Genomic DNA, 7,326 nt, shown 5'->3' with positions numbered 1-7,326 from the left:
AGATTGTCAGCAGCGAGGGCGGGGCTCTCCCGCTTGTCTGGGTGTTGTAGGGGAGGTGCCCCTTGGGCCTGAGTGGGAGAAGTGGTAGTCCGAAGAGGAGGGGGGGTGGGTTTGGGTATTGGGTGGCCAGGGGCGTCGGCAATGATGGGGCCGATGTCCTGCCGGGTCTCGGGGATCCCAGATGCCCCTCCTTGCCGGGCTAAGGGGCAGTCCCTCTGGACATGCCCTGACACCCGGCAGAGGTAGCACCGGGCTTCCCCCGTGGAGAAATACACCTGGTAACGGGCCCCGTGGTGGGGGACTAGGAAGGACCCCTCGATTGCCTCTCCATCATGCGCCGCTGATGGCAATAGAAGCTGCACTTGCTGGCGGAAGGAAAAGATGTGACGGAGGGTGGGGTCCTTGCAGCCCAACGGGAGAGGGCTGATGACAGAAACAGGTTTCCCCAGGGTGGAAAGGGCAGGTAACGGGGCAGCATTGGAGAGAAAAGGAGGGACAGACGTCAGGACCAGGCAGGCGCCCAGGTCCTCCAGCGGCTCTTGGGGGACAAACACCCCCCCCACCGCCAGGCCCCTCTCCACCGCCTCCTGGGCGGCATCCTCCGATGCTAAGAAGAAGATGACCTTTCCATACATTTTGGAGGCCGCCACAATGGCCAAGGGCCCCACCACCCTCGCCAACGCCTGCACGTAGGTCTCCACGTGGGGCGAGGCGGGCACCAGGAGGCATCGGACACCGTGCTTCCTTTTCATGGTGGGGAAGGGGCCCCGGCCACTGTTGATGGTGGCGGAGGTGGTGGGCGGGAGAGATGACAAGGCGGCAGGCAGGGGAGCTGCCACCGCCTGGGCATACATCCTGGGGGGTGAGGGAGGGACACCCGCAGAGCCGGTGGAGGGGGCAGCGGGGAGGGACTCCGTGGTCAGTGGCGGGGCAACAGCAGTGGGGGTGGCCCCTGCCACGGAGGGCCCGGTGGTTTTAGTGGGGCCCTTCCCCTTCTTCTTGCCCTGGCCTTTCCCGCCGGCTAGGGGGTGGTCCCCTAGAGTCTGGGGAGGCGGTGGGCATAGCAGCGGCGGAGGTCACCCCGGTGCCCTCCATTGCCGATGCCCCAGCGGGGACAGTGGCAGGTGGTTAACTGGAGTTGGGGTCAGGTAAAAAGGGACAGACTGTGGGGTGGGCAGTTTGGGGCAGGGGACACATAAACCACTGTACGCTTGTCCAGAGAGTCCTGTTTGGTTGGCTGGTGCTTCTGGCCCACACGGTGGAATCAGGGTGAGCAGCTAAGTCCAGAGGCAGATGTTAAACAGCCAGCAATGACGATGGAGGGGGCAGTGATGAGGATAGTAGTGTGTGTGGGGGGACACAGATGGATCGGGGGGCAGCTCCATGCCACACCCCCTGTGTCCCTACAAACACAGTCACAACACAGTCAAGGCCTCCCCCCACACGAGAGCACAGTTCGAAAGTTACTCAGTCTTGGGCTCCCTCCACGGCAATTTGTAGATTCCCCAGGCGGTGTTCCTCCGGTAGATGGCTGTTTCCCTTCCTTGTCCGGGCTTTCTTTTTCGCAGCTCCAACATTCCAGGGATGCCGGAGCACGTGATAACGAATTCTCTCAGCCGGAGACGGGTCCACAAACAAACAGCAAGCGGCTGGGTCTGGGGGCTAGGTCCTTCCACTCACCCCCTCCGGGGAGCGGGTCAGCAGGCCCCCCCTCTCTCGGGGGGGGTTTCAGCTGGAGCGGCAGCAGTGTCCAAGGGCGGGCGGGGGGGGGGGGCTAACAGCCGGCCGGCAGCCAGCCAGCACTCTAGCAACAGCAGAGAAAGAAAAAAAAACAACAAAAAGAAAAGAAAGAGGGAGAGCGTCTGGCCCGGTCAGGGGGAAGCTGAAAGCAGGGGCAAAAAGCAAGAAAAGCCCAGGCCAGAGGGCAGCAGTAGGAGAGCAGGCTAAGTAGGTCCCTTTTCCCTGGTTAAGGTAACAGGGAAGTCTTTTTTTTTTTTTTTTTAAACAGAAAAGAATTTTATTGTGACAGTTACAAGAATTACCAAAGAAACAGACCAAACTATGCAACAAAACAATGCAAACAGAAGGTATAACACAGCAGCTTTCAGGAGGGAGAAGTGTTCAGGCTAGCCTGGGCCCAGAGCGGGGGGGCTTCCTCGACACTCGTGGTCTTCCACCCTCCTGAGTTACCTGGTGGCCTAGAGCGGGGGGGCTTCCTCGACACTCGTGGTCTTCCACTCCCTCGAGTTACCTAGTGCCGTGCCCAGTGTCACCGATTATCCCCCCCCGAGAGTGCCCGGCAAGATGGACACAACTGCGGGGTGGGCGGTTTGGGGGTGGGGGGATAGACACCCATGTACTATAGGACCCCTCCTAGATGACAGTGACGATGGTATCCACAGCGGCAACGGCTGGGGCTGGTGTCTCTCGCTCTTCTCCTCAATCAAAGGGTCAGATGGAGGGAACTGGGTGGGGTCACTGAGCAGAGAACCCCGGACAGCGCCCACCGCTCTTCAAAGGTGTCAAGGGAGTCGGTGGACGCCGCCCAGAGGAACTCCGCCCGGATATGTGAATGTACTGAGGATAGGAAAAAGGCCCTACAATCGCAGGACGTTTCATGGGCTAACCTCCTCTCTCTGGTTTTATAAATGGCTGTTTTTGCCAAAGCTAGGAGGAGGTTAACCAGGAGATCCTGCGATTTTGTGGGGCCATGGATGGGGAGTGTATAGATAAAGAGGTGGGGGGAAAAATGAAGCCAGAAGCGCAATAGAATATTTGTGAGGAGCCGAAAAAGGGGCTGCAATCTGGCACACTCTAAATAGACGTACGCCAGGGTTTCCCTCACATTACAAAAAGGGCAAGTATCCGGGATGGAAGTAAACCAAGTCAAAAACACGCCCGTGCTCACAGCTCCGTGAAGGAGCTGCCAACTGATGTCTCCGACGGGCCTCGGGACCAAGGTGGAATACAGGCTGGCCCACCGAGGTTGCTCACCCTCCAAAGGTGGCAGGAGGTCCCGCCACTTTGTGTCGGGGCGGGACACCAGGGTGTGGGCGTGAAGGGTGTGAAGCGTGAGTGTATACAAATATTTCCGTGGTGCAAGTTGAAAACTGACCAGCTGCAGTTCATGCAGCCGGCTTGCAGTGAAAGGGTGAGGGGTTTGTCGGGATCGGCAGGGTAGGGGCCCAATGGAAAGGTCCGGCGGGCTTGGGGTAGAGGATGGGTGTGGTGCGCCCTCGCGCAAGGCTCGGTTGACATAAGCCCGAGCAGCGGGGGTCAAAGCGGCCTTCATCTCCTGAAGTACGCGCCGGGGAGTACGGGGGCTGGAGAGCCCCATGCGCCGAGCGAGCGTCAGGGGATCCAGCCAGTCTCTCCGGTCGTAGTCCAGGAGGTCTCCGACCCTCGTGACTTCCGCCAAGACCAACCTCTGGCGCACCGAGCGGGACTCCGCCACCTGCACACGGAGTTGGGGGTTGTGTAGCAGGGGCTCCGTGAGGAGATCTGCTCCCGCGGTGGCCGCCACGGACCTGGTCGTTAAAAACAGTTTCCAGGTCCGAAGGAGGTCCTGGTAGAAGACCGGCAGCCCAGAGAGGTCTCGCGGAAAACCTCTCGGACAAAGGTAAAAGAGCTGCCAGTCGTATCGGAGCCCTTGGAAGCGGCGCAGGAAGGCGTGCGCCAATATGCTCCACGTGGAACTACCTGCACTGTAAAGGAGCCTCTGCAGGGCCTGGAGGCGGAAAACGCGGACCTGAGTGTACAGACACTTCAGGCCCTGTCCTCCTTCCTTCAGGGGTAAATGAAGAACTCCAACAGGGGCCCAGTGCATTCCCGACCAAAAGAACTCTAGAATCAATCTCCGGAGGTGGGTCAGGAAACCCGGGGCCGGGGCCAGGGTGTTGAGCCGGTACCAGAGCGTGGACAGGACTAGTTGGTTAAGCACCAGTGCTCTCCCTCGGAGGGAGAGACATCGGAGTAGCCTCGTCCATTTCCGGAGCCACTCTATCACCCCGCCTTCTAAATTTTGCCAGTTCTCCGGTGGGGAAGGGTGCGTGGCGGAAAGGTAAACGCCGAGATAGAGCAGAGGACCCGCGCTCCACCGGATGGTCTGAAGCGCGGGTGGGAGGGAGCTCACCTGCCGCCAGTCCCCCATCGCCAAGCCAGAGCTCTTGACCCAGTTGACTCGGGCGGAGGAGGCTGCCGAATAGATGGCCTGGCATGCCTCCACTCGCGCCAGGTCGCCCGGGTCCTGGATCATGAGAAGTACGTCATCGGCGTACGCCGACAGGACCAGCCGCAGCTCCGGCTCCCGCAGCACCAACCCCGTCAACCTCCTACGGAGGAGACAGAGGAAAGGCTCGATCGCAAGAGCGTACAGCTGGCCCGAGAGGGGGCACCCTTGTCGCACTCCTCGCCCGAAGCTGACCGGTTCGGTCAGGGTCCAGTTGAGCCTAACCAAACACTCCGCGGAGGCGTACAGCACCCGGAGAAAACTCACAAACTGAGGTCCGAATCCAAACGCCCGCAGGGTGCTCAGGAGGTACCCATGATCCACTCTATCAAACGCCTTCTCCTGATCGAGAGACAGGAGGGCGAACGACAGACCGTCTCTCCGCCCGAGTTCCAAAAGGTCTCGGACTAGAAAGAGGTTGTCAAAAATGCTGCGACCCGGGACAGTATAGGTCTGGTCTGGGTGGATCACGTCCGCCATCACGGACCCTAGCCGCAGCGAAATTGCTTTCGCTACGATTTTGTAATCCGTGCTAAGGAGTGAGAGGGGACGCCAGTTTCGTAAGTCGCGGAGGTCCCCCTTCTTCGGCAGCAAGGCAAGCACCGCTCGCCTGCACGACAGAGGGAGGACCCCGCCCTGCAAGGACTCAGCCCAGACAGTGACGAGGTCTGGGCCGAGGATGTCCCAGAACGCGCGGTAAAACTCCACGGTCAGCCCGTCCATGCCCGGAGATTTATTGGTGGGCATGCGGCGGAGGGCTTCCGAGAACTCGGCCAGGGTGAGAGGCAGCTCTAGCCGGTCTCGGTCGCCCACGCTGACCGTGGGGAGGTCCTCCCAGAGCACCCTGCAAGCGCCAGGATCGGTCGGATCCGGGGAGAAAAGGCTTGTGTAGAAGTCACGGGCCCTCCCACACATCTCCTCCGGATCCGTGAGGGGGGTGCCGTCTTCCGCTAGAAGGCAGGTGACGTGCTTCTTGGCCCCCCTTGTTTTCTCCAGGGCGTAGAAGAAGCGGGAGCCGCGGTCCATCTCCCGAAGGAGGCGGATGCGGGACCGGATGAAGGCACCTCGGGCCCGGTGGTCCTCGAGGGCCCGAAGCTCCTCCCGCTTCTCCCGGCACGCTCCGCAGAGGGACGGGTCCTCGGGGTCGGCGGCCAGGCGCCTCTTCAGCTCCAAGACCTCCCGTTCCAACTGCTCTATCGCCGCATTTCTCCGTCGGCTGGTGCCCCGAGTGTAGTCACGGCAGAAGAGCTTGGCGCGTACCTTCCCTAGATCCTACCATCGCCGCACCGAGGGAAAGGCACGCCACTGCAATCGCCAGGCGAGCCAAAACTCCCGGAAGGACGTCACAAAGCTCTCGTCCTCCAACAGGCTATTATTAAAGTGCCAATAGGCCGGCCCCGGTCTCTCTGCACGGAGGGAGACCGTTATAGTAACTAAATGATGGTCGGAAAAAGGGGCCGGCCGAATGGTGGAGGAGTGGGCCTGTGAAAGATGGAAACGGGATAAATAAATACGGTCCAACCGAGAGTGGTGTGACCGATGGGCCTCCACCCGGACAAAAGTGAACATGGAGGTGTCATCTGGGTGATGGTCACGCCAGACGTCCACTAGGTAGTGATATTCAACTATTCCCCGAAGAATATTCGCGGCAGCCGGGCTCGGCTCGGCGCCTGAGCGGTCCTGTTCCTCGAGGGTGGTGTTAAAGTCTCCTCCCAGGACCAGGCACTCGTGCGAATCTAGGGTGCCGAGAAAGTCGGACACCCGCTGGTAAAATTGTGGCCGCTTTGGACTCATTTGTGGGGCATAGATATTAACAAGGTTAACCACGAGCCCCTCCATACGGACTCGAAGGTGCAGCAGGTGGCCCGGCACAACCTCAGTGACCCCTAGCACCTCGGGCCGTAGGGTGGGGGAGAACAGGGTCGCCACTCCAGCTTGCCAAGTCGTGAAGTGGCTAAAATAGACCCCGTCCCCCTCTCCAGCCGCCACCTGTCCTCAAAGGTCGGGTCCGTATGGGTCTCCTGCAGGAAAACTACAGAGTACCCTCCTTCCCGAAGGTAAGAGAGCACCTGGGACCTGCGGAGAGCCATCCTACAGCCCCTGGTATTCAAGGTTGCAATAAGAGTAGGCATCATGCGGAGGGCTGGTGGGGTGGAGGTTTCTCGGTGGCGGGGGTGTTTCTGGCCCCCGGCGGGTTGCGCACCAACCCGTGACCCATCTCATAGATGAGTAGATCGCTTTGGAAGCTGCGGGCCCGCTCGTAGGCCGCAGCACTGCGCCTGCCTTGCCCTTTGCCCTCCTTTATAAGGGCCCTTGTGGTCCGAAAAATTTGCTCAAAGTCCCCCCAGAGCTGAAGAGCTAGCTGTACCTTATTGCGGGCACCACGGGTGTGTTCTAAGAACTTCCGTAGTGCATGCCGCAGCTCATGGGGGGATGGGGTTACGGTTCCCGGGGTATTCCCCGGTGGGACTCTTAATACAGCCTCGAGGTCCGCTAAGGCGGGTAGACAGGGTGCGGACCACCGACAGGGGGTCTGACAGGCTGGGGTTATGAAATCTATTTCATGCCTTGGGGTGGAAGGGAATGGCGGGGGAAAAATTGCAACTCCTAATGGGTCGCAACTAGAAAGTGCAAAAACTGCTCCTTGGGGGGAATCTGCAGAAGGCGGAAAAGAAACGACCCCAGGGGCGGCAGGAGCATCGCAGGAGGGGATAAACTGGGTGGGGCTAGGGGAGGGGGCAGGGGCAAAGGTAAGGCTCTGAGATTCAGGAGGCAAGTAACTGAAGGAAGGTGCCTCCTGAGCAGAGTCGAGGGTTAAGGGGTAAGGGAGGGGGCTCCCAGTAATGCTAGGCGCTGGCCCCGCGTTGGTCTTGGCGGCCGTGGCATCAGGTGGTGGACCACCTTCTGCAGGGTGCTCGCCCGGGAAGGCAATCACGGGGGGGGAGTATGGGGAAAAAGGGGCTGGGGTGAGGTTGCCCAGTCCGAGGCCAGCCGGGAGTAGATCATCCTCTCCCTGGGTGACCGGGGTCAAATCTAGGGCCTCAATCTCCGCGTACACGGAGGAGAGGCCAACGCCTGCTACCCCGGGGGCCTCTCCT

The sequence above is a fragment of the Natator depressus genome, chromosome 13 (assembly GCF_965152275.1).
Source record: "Natator depressus isolate rNatDep1 chromosome 13, rNatDep2.hap1, whole genome shotgun sequence".
Classification (NCBI taxonomy): Eukaryota; Metazoa; Chordata; order Testudines; family Cheloniidae; genus Natator; species Natator depressus.
The sequence above is the reverse complement of the archived record's forward strand: the minus strand, read 5'-3'. Positions refer to the sequence as shown.